The 13,971-nt window shown below is 50.9% G+C and overlaps 1 long non-coding RNA gene across 1 annotated transcript in view; it reads right to left on the minus strand.

Annotated features, from left to right (window-relative positions):
- LOC309346275 overlaps positions 1-12,517 on the minus strand; it is a 303,343-nt gene extending 290,826 nt beyond the window's left edge. The window contains exon 1 of the long non-coding RNA XR_014158555.1: positions 12,347-12,517. This is a non-coding gene — a long non-coding RNA (uncharacterized lncRNA). The remainder of the gene's footprint in view (positions 1-12,346) is intronic.
- Positions 12,518-13,971: the final 1,454 nt, after the last annotated feature.

Below are 13,971 nucleotides of genomic sequence, written 5' to 3' on the forward strand. Positions count from 1 at the left end.
CCGTGTCCGCTTCTCTGGAGCAGCAGAAAACAACCTTTCTCCCTCCTCTATGTGACATCCTTTTATATATTTGAACATGGCTATCATATCACCCCTTAACCTCCTCTTCTCCAGGCTAAACATGCCCAGCTCCCTTAGCCGTTCCTCATAAGGCATCGTTTCCAGGCCTTTGACCATTTTGGTTGCCCTCCTCTGGACACCTTTGCTTGCCTTTACCGCAATGGCATCGTCACAGTGTTGCTACCCTCTCTGGGTGACGCTGAAAAGAATCAGGATTGCATCCACCGTAGCGCTGTAAAAATGCATCCCATCAGCGCAAATATTTCTGCTTGTGCAATGGGGGTCGCCCCCCTTTCCTCACCTTTCAAACCCCAACCCCAAATGTGTTCTGGGGTTCCTCTGGATAGGGAAAAATCCCTGATGTGCAAGAAGAAATGCTTGCATTGGTCGGATCCTGCCCCAGGATTGGAATCCTAACCTTAAGACACCTGGCAGCAACTTCCATTCAACTCCACAGGGCAAACTCGTGAGTAAGGGCTCAGCCACACTGTTGCTTGCCTTGCTGCAAATTCACGGAGGCTGGATTCCACAGTCGGGGAAAGCAGTGCTTCTGAATCCCAGTTGCTGGAAACCATAGAAAGGGCTCTTGTGGTCGAATCCTGCTTGCTGGGTTGGCAAGCTGGTTGGCCACTGGAAGAAGGGGGTGCTGCATTGCAGGTGGGTTGGGCTAAATGACCTTTCAGCTCCAAAATTTCTGGGGAAGGCTGGCTGGCTACAAATGGACAGATTCCTTCTTCAAACCAAACTCCAGTTTCTAGAAAGTGTTAATGGAGAAATCTGAGGGCTCCCTTGGACAAATAACAAGGACACCAGCCAGGAATACAAGTAGGCTTGGTCTTGATTGAAGACTGTCACAACAGGACTCCCACCTGCCACAAGGTGGAACAAGATGGAAGCCCCGAACAAAAGAAAACTCAAACTTTTATTAGCTGCTAATCCCCATGTTTTAGGGACGCGGGTGGAGCTGTGGGTTAAACCACAGAGCCTAGGACTTGCTGATCAGAAGGTAGGTGGTTTGAATCCCCGCGACGGGGTGAGCTCCCATTGCTCGGTCCCTGCTCCTGCCAACCTAGCAGTTTGAAAGCACGTCAAAGTGCAAGTAGATAAATAGGTACCACTCTGGAGGGAAGGTAAACGGTGTTTCCGTGCGCTGCTCTGGTTCTCCAGAAGTGGCTTGGTCATGCTGGCCACATGACCCAGAAGCTGTATGCTGGCTCCCTTGGCCATTAAAGCATTAGGTCACGACTGGACCTAATGGTCAGTGGTCCCTTTACCTTTACTAATCCCCATGTTACCCCCCCCCCCAACTACATCACTCATACATCACGGTTACATCATGAAAGGGGAGGTCTGGTGGCAGTAATCTGAGCATCCCGGACCCTGCCCCATGGTTCTCCTGGCCCTCCACCAAACACCCATCAAGTGTAACAAAAGAGATCTTTACATTTCCCTGTTTCCCAGCCAAGTTCATCACACCCTTTTGTCTTCACCTGGGTTTGTTCTTTCTGGAATGGCTACCTGTCCGGCACTCAGGTATCAGGATGCCAGGGATTATCACTCGGGCAGAGGGGCTGCTGAGTAACTGAGCTCACATGTCTAGATGAATTTCTGAAGTTTTCCCAGTGAGCCAGTACACAGATGCATTTATCAGTGAATTCTTACATTTGGTATGGTGCAGCAGAGGCCCTTTGAATAGACAGAGGAGGAAACTGTGATGAAGTGTTTTGTGGGGACAAGTCCCAAAAGTGATTGTGCTGATTTTGGTAGTGGGCTGCATGTGGATGATATCTGCTGGAGGGGCAACCCCCCCCCCAACCTATACATAAATTCCTGCAACGAAAGAAAGAGGACAAACCCTGCCTCGATAGTCTCTCCAAAGTGCCTGGTCTGGTCTAGTTTCTCTTATCTCCTCCGCTACCCTCGGATCTTGCCATCTTCAGACTGAGCCCTCACTTTCCCCGACACCTGTCATTTAAATTCAGGTCACTGAGTGGCTTGTGGTGGCGATCTGCATCTGGCCGGCAATGTCCTGGCTGCCCTGCAAGCTTTTGACCTACTTTCAGGGGAGAAAAAGACCCCGGAGGCAGAGAATTCCCTCTACCCAAATGCATTTGTATAGAATCACAGAAGTGTAGAGTCAGAAGGGACCCCGAGGGTCATCTAGTCCAATCCCATGCAATGCAGGAATTACAGCTGAAAAACCATTGTATTTGGCAGCTGGAATATAAATCCGAAGGACCAAGGAAGACAATAAACTATGCTGGGCTTGCCAGCTCAGGCTGAAATTGGGAGTCCAGCGGCTTTGCTGAACCTGAGACCTTAGAGGCAGTGGCGTAGCGTGGGGGTGCAGGGGGGCCGGCCGCACCGGGCGCAACATCTGGGGGGGCGCGCTCGCTGCCTCCGGAGTCGCCGAAGAGCCTCGGGCGCAGGCTGTAGCAGAGCCCCATGTCTCGCGGAACCGACGAGCTGTGCGCGCGTCCGGGCTGAAGGCGTCCGACAGGCAGCGGCTCTCAGCGCTCGCCACAGTCCCCGCGCGTCAGGGCCGCGGAGGGCGCGCCAGGCAGCCCCTCCTCACAGCCCCGCCGCCGCCGCCGCTGCTGCAGCTGCTGGGCCATGTTGCATTTTCCTCGCCTCTCTGCCCTCCTCCTCCTCCGGGCAAGCTGCGTCGTTTGGGCGGCAGTGCCAGTGGCAACTCGCCTCAGATCACCTGACACGGACCCGCCGCCGTGGCTACCTTACCAAAAATACCCCAGCCCAGGCAGCAGCAAGAAGAAGCTGGCAGCGGCGGCAGGTTAGGGGTTAGGGGCGCAAATTACTTGCCTTGCCCCGGGTGCTGACAACCCATGCTACGCCGCTGCTTAGAGGAACTTAGATCTTCTGTTAACTCTTCCTCCCTCTGAGCACTTTTCTTTTTCAAGGGCTCTGAATGAAAGACTTCTTTCCAGATTCTGGCTCTGGGTGCAGTTTCTCAGTGTACAGGAGAAGCCCTTTGCACATGGTCAGAAGCATCCCTGAGTTCACACCCCAAAGCCTTCGCATTGCATAAAACATGCACAAACCATGCGAAGGTGGACTATTTCTTATGCTGGAGGTCTAAATCAAAATATTTGGATCGCTAACCTTTGCTGGGTTCACTGGGGCACGTTTGCAAACCGGAGATGCGATTCTGGGTGACGCCAACCTCTGGGTGGCCTTGAAGGCCCGTTGCTGCCTCTCAGCCCAATCTGCCTCACAGGGCTGTTTTGGGGGGTAAAAATGGGGAGGCGGTGGACCCTGTCTGCCCCTTTAAGCTATTTGCAGAAAAAGGTGAGCTATAAATTGGCACCGCCACATTTTCCAATGTCTGAGCCTCTGTTTCCTCTCAAGCTGAGAGCACAACCCCAGACAATTTGTGCGTATTTGGTTGGAGCCTTTGAGATGGAGAGGACCCGGCGGACAATTTATTCGCCACTTCGATTCCAGGTCCATTTCTCCTGCTGGACGAGGAATCATCAAACGCCTCCGCTTTGCAGTTTGCTACGACTCCTGTCTCCCTGCGGTTGCGCAGCCCAGCTCCCTCTCCACATCATGGATGCATCTTCTCGCTTTGCCCCCTCCCCCCCCCAAGGGACAGGTTCTCTGCAAATGGCCCTGCCATCCCAGATGAGCATCTGAGGAAAGAGTCCTTTCCGCAGAAATAGAGGGAAGGTCAGGTCATAAAGACCCCTATTCATCAAGCTGCCGAGAGAGCAGGAGGAATTATGCATTTGGAGTAGGAAAAGGGATTTTACTTTTCGGTGGGAGAGAGGGGGCAGGGGTTGCGTTGAAATGCGGCCAGCTTTGCTAATGCTAGAATCCTAGAATTGTAGGGTTGGAAAGGACCCGAGGGTCATCTAGTCCAGCCCCCTGCTGTTAAGTTGTGGGTGAACATATCAGACGACACAGCGATTCTTCGGACAGCTCTTGTTTATTCACAGGCCAGAACAGAACTGAACTGAAGGATTCAGCCAGCCTGCTTATATAGAGCTCCACTACAACGCAACAGTAACTGCTTTCTGTAACTATCCAATCACTGAACGTCACTTTCAATCCCTTATTTGCATATGTGGACCTGAGTGAAAACTATCTACAGTCTCCCCCTGCTGGCCCACGGTGAGAACTTCAGTACATAACACCTGCAATGCTGGAATCTCTGACAAGAGGTCATGCAAGCTCTCTTTAAATTTTTCCAGTAAAGGTGAGGCTGCTGCCTTCTGAGACAGCTTGCTTTGGAGAGGCCGGTGCTAAACGTGTTTGTTTGTGATTGGGAAGTTGGCAACAGATTTGTTCCATGGGTCAAAAGTCATACCTCATGTGATGTCCGCTTCATGTTACGTTCTTTCAGGTTACGTCCCGCGGCAACCCAGAAGTACTGGAAAGGGTTACTTCCGGGTTTCGCCGCTTGCACATGCGCAGAAGCACTAAATCGCACTTTGCGCATGCGCACAAGCACCAAATCGCACCATGCACCTGCACAGATACAGCTCTTCAGGTTCCGCTCTTTTCATTTTGCAAACGGGCCTCCGGAACACATCGCGTTCGCAACCAGAGGTACCACTGTATTTGAATTATATAGATATATCTATAGACAGATTAAATAGATAGATAGATATAGATATAGATATATAGATATTGTTGTTGTTGTTTGGTTGTGACCGACTCTTCACGACCCCATGGACCAGAGCATGCCAGGCACTCCTGCCTTCCACTGCATCCCGCCTGATGGGAGGGGGACCAATAATAATAATAATAATAATAATAATAATAATAATAATAATAATACCAAAGCTGCTTACAAACAATAGATAACCACAGGAGGGGAGAGTGGCTCTTGTGCTTGGGTCCTGCTTGCTGGTTTCCCATTTGTAGGGTTGCCGTATTCCAAAGCACAACCCCCCCCCCAATAAAAAATAACAACCCCCGGACATTTCATGTAAATTGCAAAAATCCACCCAGAGGGGAACGCTGCGCCCCCAAAAGAGAACATGTCCAGGAAATCCGAGACTTATGGCTACCCTACCATTGGGGCACCTGGTTGGCCGTTGTGAGAACAGGAGGGACCACTGCCCTAATCCAGCAGCCAGGTGCAAGCGGATCTAGGTGGCTCGAGCATAGCTGTCAAGCGTCCCTTATTTGGCGGGACAATCCCTTATCCCAGCTCCGTGTCCCGCTGCTGTTCCTTATTGATGATGTCCCTTAAATTTCCCGGGTTTCGAAGGAAGCAGCTCCTCTCCCTCCCTCCCTCCCTCCCTCCCTGCCAGCCAGGGAGGAGGGAGGCTCCAGCTGTGTTGCTTGGCTGCGTTGCTCACCCAATAAGGAGTCTAAGAATGACTGGGGGGTGGAGCTTGCATGTCTTGTGCCGATCAAATCGGCCGCGTTGCCTGGGGACTCGTCTTTGCTCAGCGCTTCCCAGCGGAGAGGGGACGGTGGTTTTCCTTGCCGCATCCCCTTTGCCGGGTTGCTGCGCTGTGGGAACCACCGCTTGAGGCTTCGTTTGGCTGCTGGCTGGGCTTTCTGCCTTTAGCTCGGAGGGGCTCAGAAGTTGAACATATCTCCGGCCAGAAAATCCCTTATTTTGGCTGCTGATCCCTTATTCTCGAGGCTGCTGGTCCCTTATTTTCAAATCTGTAAGTTGACAGCTACGGGCTCAAGTGAGTGAGCCATGCCGATGGGTGGGAACCCAAACCGAGCATGCTGGGAGCTTTGTCGCTGAGGACAGGGCCACAGAACAATCCCTTTTAAACCCAGCTTCCAAATGTCTGGATGAGCTCTAATCGACTCGGGCAGAATTTGAAGTGGGTAGAAATGTTGCTCGTGAGTGTATTCCAAGAATCGTAGAGTTGGAAAGGGACCTCCAAAGGTCATCCATTCCAACCCCCTTTCACAGAGGGCTGTCATCGCCCTTCTCCATTTCCTTCTTCTCCCTGTGGTACAGGCCCTATATACTCAGCATCCCCCCCCCCAATAAACAATGGGTCGCGAACCTACCTTGGTGCAGAGGCGGGCACCTGACCCCTCCTTTGTTCCTTTGAAAAGGAAAAATGATTGATCACCGCCCACCTTCTTTTTTTAAAAAAGCCCCTAGCAATCAAGCGTAATTGGGGGTTTGTGTGTGTGTGTGTGTGTGTGTGTTTTGCAGCAAATAATTATGAGTCTGCATTAACAGCCGCTCGGCTGCTTATTATTCAGCTGTCAATATGATTTACTGTCTGTGACAGGGGAAAAAAAGAGGTGAGCATCGATAGACTCCCGGACGGGCAGATTTACTGGCGCAGTTTATTTTTCCAGACCTGCAGGATTATTTACAACTGTTTTCTCTGTGTTGGAAGTTTGGCGTATATCCTGAAGGACGCGGTGAGCGAGAGAGAGATGCTTTCTTGTGGAAGGGGAAAGAGGTGGGCAATGTGGGGGCGGCGAGATCCCTATTTTCACGGGAGAAATGTTGGAGGGCATGGAGTTGTTATGCGAGCCCCGAGCCAAGGAGATAAGTCACTGTACAACCTTTAGAAGACACAGGGAAGCTTTTACTACGATTTTATATATATGTTGGAAGCTGCCCAGAGTGGCTGGGGCCACCTAGTCAGATGGACAGGGTGTTGTACTACTAATACTACTAATACTGCTATTATATAATAATATAATTATTATATTATTAGCAGATACATCACCTTTGCAATCACGCTTGCAATGACAAACCTAGACAGCATCTTAAAAAGCAGAGACATCACCTTGACAACAAAGGTCCGTGTAGTTAAAGCTCTGGTTTTCCCAGTAGTGATGTATGGAAGTGAGAGCTGGACCATAGAGAAGGCTGATGGCCGAAGAATGGATGCTTTTGAATTCTGGTGCTGGAGGAGACTCTTGAGAGTCCCATGGACTGCAAGAAGATCAAACCTCTCCATTCTGAAGGAAATCAGCCCTGAGTGCTCACTGGAAGGACAGATCCTGAAGCTGAGGCTCCAAGACTTTGGCCACCTCAGGAGAAGAGAAGACTCCCTGGAAAAGACCCTGATGTTGGGAAAGATGGAGGGCACAAGGAGAAGGGGACGACAGAGGACGAGATGGTGGGACAGTGTTCTTGAAGCCACCAGCATGAGTTTGACCAAACTGCGGGAGGCAGTGGAAGACAGGAGTGCCTGGTGTGCTCTGGTCCAGGGGGTCACGAAGAGTCGGACACCACTAAACAACAACATTATTATTATTAAATAGGATGCCCCTGTTTTCATCGGATAAGGGTTGTGTGTGGGGTAGCCCTAGATAGCCACCTGCATGAACTTGTCCAATCCTCTTTTAAATCCATCCAGGTTGGTGGCCTTGAAACCAGAGGTGGGAAGATTATTTCTGTTGTGCTCAGATCCTGATTTCGGTTTTCCTGTTGGGTATCTGCCTGACACTGATGCTGGACTGGGTGAGCCATTGGCCTGATCCAACAGTCTCTTCATAAAGCAACCAGTCTGACCGTGTTGTAAACATAATCTGCCCTTTTTCGCTTATGGGGTATCCAAGAGCCCATAAAGAGTCCTTACGTAGGTTCCCTATTGGTAGGAGAAAAGAATCATAGAATCATAGAGTTGGAAGAGACCACAAGGGCCATCGAGTCCAACCCCCTGCCAAGCAGGAAACACCATCAGAGCACTCCTGACATATGGTTGTCAAGCCTCTGCTTAAAGACCTCCAAAGAAGGAGACTCCACCACACTCCTGGGCAGCAAATTCCACTGTCAAACAGCTCTTACTGTCAGGAAGTTCTTCCTAATGTTTAGGTGGAATCTTCTTTCTTGTAGTTTGGAACCATTGCTCCGTGTCCGCTTCTCTGGAGCAGCAGAAAACAACCTTTCTCCCTCCTCTTGTGACATCCTTTTATATATTTGAACATGGCTATCATATGACCCCTTAACCTCCTCTTCTCCAGGCTAAACATGCCCAGCTCCCTTAGCCGTTCCTCATAAGGCATCGTTTCCAGGCCTTTGACCATTTGGGTTGCCCTCCTCTGGACCCGTTCCAGTTTGTCAGTGTCCTTCTTGAACTGTGGTGCCCAGAACTGGACACAGTACTCCAGGTGAGGTCTGACCAGAGCAGAATACAGTGGCACTATTACTTCCCTTGATCTAGATGCTATACTCCTATTGGTGCAGCCCAGAATTGCATTGGCTTTTTTAGCTGCTGCGTCACACAGAGGCCAACCAGAGAATATTGAGAAGCCTGATCTTTATTGATCTGTTACAACAGGCTGCTCCCCTCACACGCAGGAGGACGGAGGAGGACCCAGAACCCAGGTGTGCCTGCCCTTATATAGACATTTCCCCTGCCCTGGAGCTCAAGACCACCCCTCCATACATCATACATACATCACAGAAAGGGCGGTCTACAGCAGAAATCTGAGTGCTTTGTTTACCTCCTGTCTGGCAGGTTACCTGTTAATGCTCACTTGATTGGATACCCTGGGGAGCCTGGCCAGTCTTTTGTAATGATAAATACTTAGTTCCTGGGCCAGGTCACAGGCTCACCCTATTCATATATAGACATACCCTTCAGACAGGATTTGTGAAGGAAAAGACAATGGGGAGGCTTTTCCATTTTCCTTTGACCTTGCAGAGAAAACATTTGGTCAGTTTGGGAATCAAAATTGGTTTCAGGTCGGTCTTCCTGTGCTGATCTATGTACGCGCTTGGTCGGTACATTTATGAGCATTTATTATATATCTAAGACTTTAAAATTCTTATCACAACTGCTTCGCCAGGTTTCTTCTTGTAGATTCTAACCTCACCACCAACAGTGTTGCAGGTTGGGAAGGGACCCCAGGGGGGTCATCCAGACTGACCCCTCAATCCCAACACTTTTCTTACCACCTTGACCGACGCATCGAGGTGTGAGCTGCTCACACAACACACGGCCTGCTCCCTCCTCTACCGACTGCGTTCCTGTCCTTCTGCCCCTCCAACTTGTGTGTGCTGACAGTTTTTTCCTTCTTATTAAAAAAGCAACCTTCTTTCTGAGAAGTTGGGATGCTCATAAACATTCTGTAATCTGAGCCCAAAGACCAGGGAGGCCTTGTTAATCCGTTGACTGAAGCCTGTGCTCTACATCGGTGAGGTTTCAAAAGCCGCCGTCTGTGCACACTTGACCTCAGAATTTGCTTCTCACCTTCTGGGTCAAATAGACTAACTAAACTGTTGTTTCTCCAGCTCTCAAGCACCCGGTGGGGTCAGTTTTCGGCTTGGCGAAATAAGTGTATGGATTTCCGTTTAGCTGAACTCCGACGCGAGCCAGGATATACTGCTTTCAAGGATGGATTCATGCTGGAATAAATCAACACCTGGGCTTGGCAAACGGGAGGTGGGAGACGTCAGGGTGCAATAACAGGAGCACTTGAGCCTGTGTGAAGTGTCGAGATTTGGGCTGTCAGCGAGCCAGCCGCCTCCAAGCTGCCGGCAAGAGGCGTGCAATAGTTTCCCCGGCTGCTCCGGGCCTCGTCTGTCTCTCCCCATCAGGGGAAGCATTTTTCAGCAAAGGAAAGGCCGCTTAGCGAGCTCATGGGCGCCCTGATTCTGACGGCGCTATGGTTCTCCTCGGACACTCGGAAAGCCTGTGGAAGCAGCAGGGCGTAGGCAGGGCAGAGAATAAGCGTTCCCCCCACACCCTCGAGCTGCAATTACGGCTGGGTCAGGCCAGTGGAATCATAGAAGTGTAGAGTTGGAAGGGACCTCCAACGGTTATCTAGACCAACCCCCTGGAAAGTCACTGCCCACAAGTGATTACTTCCAATTATGCCGTCTATATACAGTCATACCTCGGGTTGACTGTGCTTCAGGTTGAGCGCTTTTGGGTTGCGCTCCTTGGCAACCTGGAAGTAACGGAGCGTGTTATTTCTGGGTTTCGCCGCTTGCGCATGCGCAGACACATGTGCAGAAGTGGCAAAACACAACCTGTGCACATGCCGTCGCGTCTTATGTTCCATTCAGGATGTGAACGGGGCTCCGGAACAGATCCTGTTTGCATCCTGAGGTACCACTCTATATGTGTGTGTGTGTGTGGAGAGAGAGACAAGCTGTGCCTGGAAGGGGATATCTGAGAACTTTTTTTGGGACTCCAGTTCCAACAACAACAACGACAATTACTTATATATACCCCACCCATCTGGCTGGGCCTCCCCAGCCACTCTGGGCGGCTCCCAACAGAATATTAAAAACACAATAAAACATCAAAGATTAAAAGCTTCCCTAAACAGGGCTGCCTTCAGATGTCTTCTAAAAGTCAGATAGTTGTTTATTTCCTTGACATCTGATGGGAGGGTGTTCCACAGGGTGGGTGCCACCACCTAGAAGGCCCTCTGCCTGGTTCCCTGTAACCTCACTTCTCGCAGCGAGGGAACCACCAGAAGGCCCTTGGAGCTGGACCTCAGTGTCCGGGCAGAAAGATGGGGGTGGAGACACTCCTTCAGGTCTACTGGGCAGAGGCTGTTTAGGGCTTTCAAGGTCAGCACCAACACTTTGAATTGTGCTTGGAAACATACTGGGAGCCAATGTAGGTCTTTCAAGACCGGTGTTATATGGTCCCGGCGGCCTCTCCCAGTTACCAGTCTAGCTGCCGCATTCTGGATTAGTTGTAGTTTCCGGGTCACCTTCAAAGGTAGCCCCACGTAGAGCGCATTGCAGTAGTCCAAGCGGGAGATAACCAGAGCATGCACCACTCTGTCAAGACAGTCTGTGGGCAGGGAGGGTCTCATCCTGCGTACCAGATGGAGCTGGTAGACAGCTGCCCTGGACACAGAACTGACCTGCCCCTCCATGGACAGCTGTGAGTCCAAAATGACTCCCAGGCTGCACACCTGGTCCTTCAGGGGCACAGTTACCCCATTCAGGACCAGGGAGTCCTCCAAACCTGCCCGCCCCCTGTCCCCCCAAAACAGTACTTCTGTCAGCTCCGGGTGGCATGGCTCCCCAAGGCCTGAAGGCAATAGGAAACTGCTGTGCCAATGCAAGTTGGACGGCCGCCTGTCATGGATTCTTGAGTGGCGATCCCTTCATTGCAGGGGGTTGGACTAGATGACCCCCAGGAGTCCCCCTACCGACTCTACAATTCCCTGATTCTGTGATTGGAGTCCCCATCCCCCAGACACTTCGTTCCCCCCCCCCATCCCCGCAATCCCTCTCCAAGGAAGCATGATCTCAAGAAACTGCAATGTCATGGAAGATGTGAGTGCTGCCGGTTGCCATGGAGACGCTGATGAAAATATCTGTTAAGGTGCTCAGAGGGAGAAGGAGACACAGCTGTCGAATTCAGACTCACAACGCAGCCCCTTGTCTGGTACATTTCGTCCCCTCATGCTCCCCCCCCCCCAATTCCTACTCTCAAGTAGGGGGAGCTATGGTGAGAGGATGTCCTGGAAGACCATGGAAGAAAAATGTTCCTGAATGCTATTAATTTCCAAAATGAAAGGTGATTTTTTTGTGGGGGGCGGCGCAGAGGTGTGAGGTCTTCCAGGAATCAGTGTATCTCTCTAACCCTGGCTGTCTTTGCTGTGGTGGGCTACTGTGGGAAGACACTCTGTGCATGCTCAGTAGCCCCAGCTCCAGGTCTGCCCTTCCAGGTCTGCTGGATGAGGGAATTTTAAGTCTGGACTCTTCAAGCTCCTAAGGTAAAGGACCCCTGATCGTTAGGTCCAGTCGCGGACGACTCTGGGGATGCGGCGCTCATCTCGCTTTACTGGCCGAGGGAGCCGGTGTACAGCTTCTGGGTCATGTGGCCAGCAGGACTAAACCGCTTCTGGGGAAGCAGAACAGTGCATGGAAACGCTGCTTACCTTCCCGCCGGAGCGTTACCTATTTATCTACTTGCACTTTGACGTGCTTTCGAACTGCTAGGTTGGCAGGAGCAGGGACCGAGCAACGGAGGCTCACCCTGTCACGGGGATTCGAACTGCTGACCTTCTGATCTGCAAGCCCTAGGCTCTGTGGTTTAACTCACAGCGCTACCCGCACCCCTACCTTACTAGGAATCAAATACCACCGGCACATCATTTTCATATAGTTTCCTTTCAGTGTACAACGTGCTGAGAATTTCAAACCAGATTTCCATAACCTTTCCCAATCTGAAAGTTGGATAAAGGTAAAGGTAAAGGGACCCCTGAGTGTTAGGTCCAGTGGTGGCCGACTCTGGGGTTGCGGCGCTCATCTTGCTTTACTGGCCAAGGGAGCCGGCGTACAGATTCCAGGTCATGTGGCCAGCATGACTAAGCCGCTTCTGGCCAACCAGAGCAGCACACAGACATGCCGTTTACCTTCCCGCTGGAGCGGTATCTATTTATCTACTTGCACTTTGATGTGCTTTTGAACTGCTAGATTGGCAGGAGCAGGGACCGTGCAATGGGAGCTCACCCCATTGTGGGGATTCAAACGGCCGACCTTCTGATCAGCAAACCCTAGGCTCTGTGGTTTAGCCCACAGCGCCACCCGCGTCCCTACTTCCAAGCTCATAGTCCTCATTTATTTCCCACAACAACCCTGCGAAGTATGTTAGGTTGAGAGGCAGCGACTGGTCCCAAAGTCACACCCGGTGATCTTCATGGTTCAGTGGGGGAATTTCAACCCAGGTCTCTCCCAGGTCCTCAGTGGAATCTACAAACATACATATAAAAAACGTTCTGAAAATGCTTTTTTTAAAAAGCGTTTTTAAAGGTATATTGAATTTCCCACAAGACTCACCATCGCCATCTACTGTCACATTGTATATTGCCCTAAAAAGACAAATAAAAACAAATAAAAAGACAAATAAAAACGTTTTGTTTGCAGCTGTGGAGCGGAGTCCCTAGTATGACATTCTAAATCACTACACCTCCACCGCCATGTAAAAGATAAACGTTAAATGCTAATTAAACTGCAGTAGAATTAAAGCAATATTAAAAAAACCTCCCAAATCCATTAAAATACAGATAAAGAAAACAACGCAGCCTTTCCTTAAAGAACTTTCCTCCTTGGCGCCCCTCCTGCCTTTCATAGAATCGTAGAGTTGGAAGGAATCTCCGCTAAATCATCCTTCATCCAACTTCTGAATTTATTTATTTTAAAAATATTTATTTAAGAAGGGACATACGCTCTAATAACGCACAAGAAGGAAAGAAGACACGACGAATGAAATAAAATTAAACACGCAAAATGCAAATACGGGTTGTTTTTATTTTATCCCCGACACAAGTGTTTGAGAGAGGCAGAAAATGATGCGTAGAATTATCCCGACTCACTTTTGCACGAGGATGGCAACTTCGAATCAGCAACTTTGGTACCCGCTTTGCAGTTGCGCAATATGATAAACTGACACCCCCCACCCCACCCTGGTGCCCAAGGTGGTCCCTACCTGGCTCCCTTTGCCCCACAACCTGGACCTACCGGGGCCTCCCTCGCCCCGCTCCCCCCTCTGGCGGCAGGAAGGATGCAGGAGCGCCCGGCGGTTTCCTAGCAACCGCGGGATGCGCTTTCCCCGGCCACTCCGCGCTGACCCACATTCGGCTGCCAGCTCTGAGCCTGGGGGTTGCTAGGCAACCCCGCCAGTTTTCCTCCCATCACGGGGACCGGGGCGGGGGGGAGAAACCCTACAACAATAGCAACGTCCCTGCGGAGACATTTGCAGCCGTTCTGGGGCTCAAGGGATAGGGTCTTGGGTTGGGTGGGGGGCTCGAAAGAGAGGAGGAGGAGGAGAAGAATCAGCCGAGCAGGCTGGCGAGGTGTGGGGTGCTTGCAGGGGGTTAGAAAGGGTGGGGTGGGAACCCAAGCTCCCCACTGCCACATCACTTTTTCTCCATTTCTCCGCGCTGCGAAAACCGAATCAGGCAGCTGACCTTTCGCCTTGTCAGAAAAGCGCAGAGTCCTTGTCAGGAAGGAGAGCGAGCAAGCAAGAA

This window comes from Podarcis erhardii (genome assembly GCF_964252035.2).
Source record: "Podarcis erhardii genome assembly, chromosome: 7".
Classification (NCBI taxonomy): domain Eukaryota; kingdom Metazoa; phylum Chordata; class Lepidosauria; order Squamata; family Lacertidae; genus Podarcis; species Podarcis erhardii.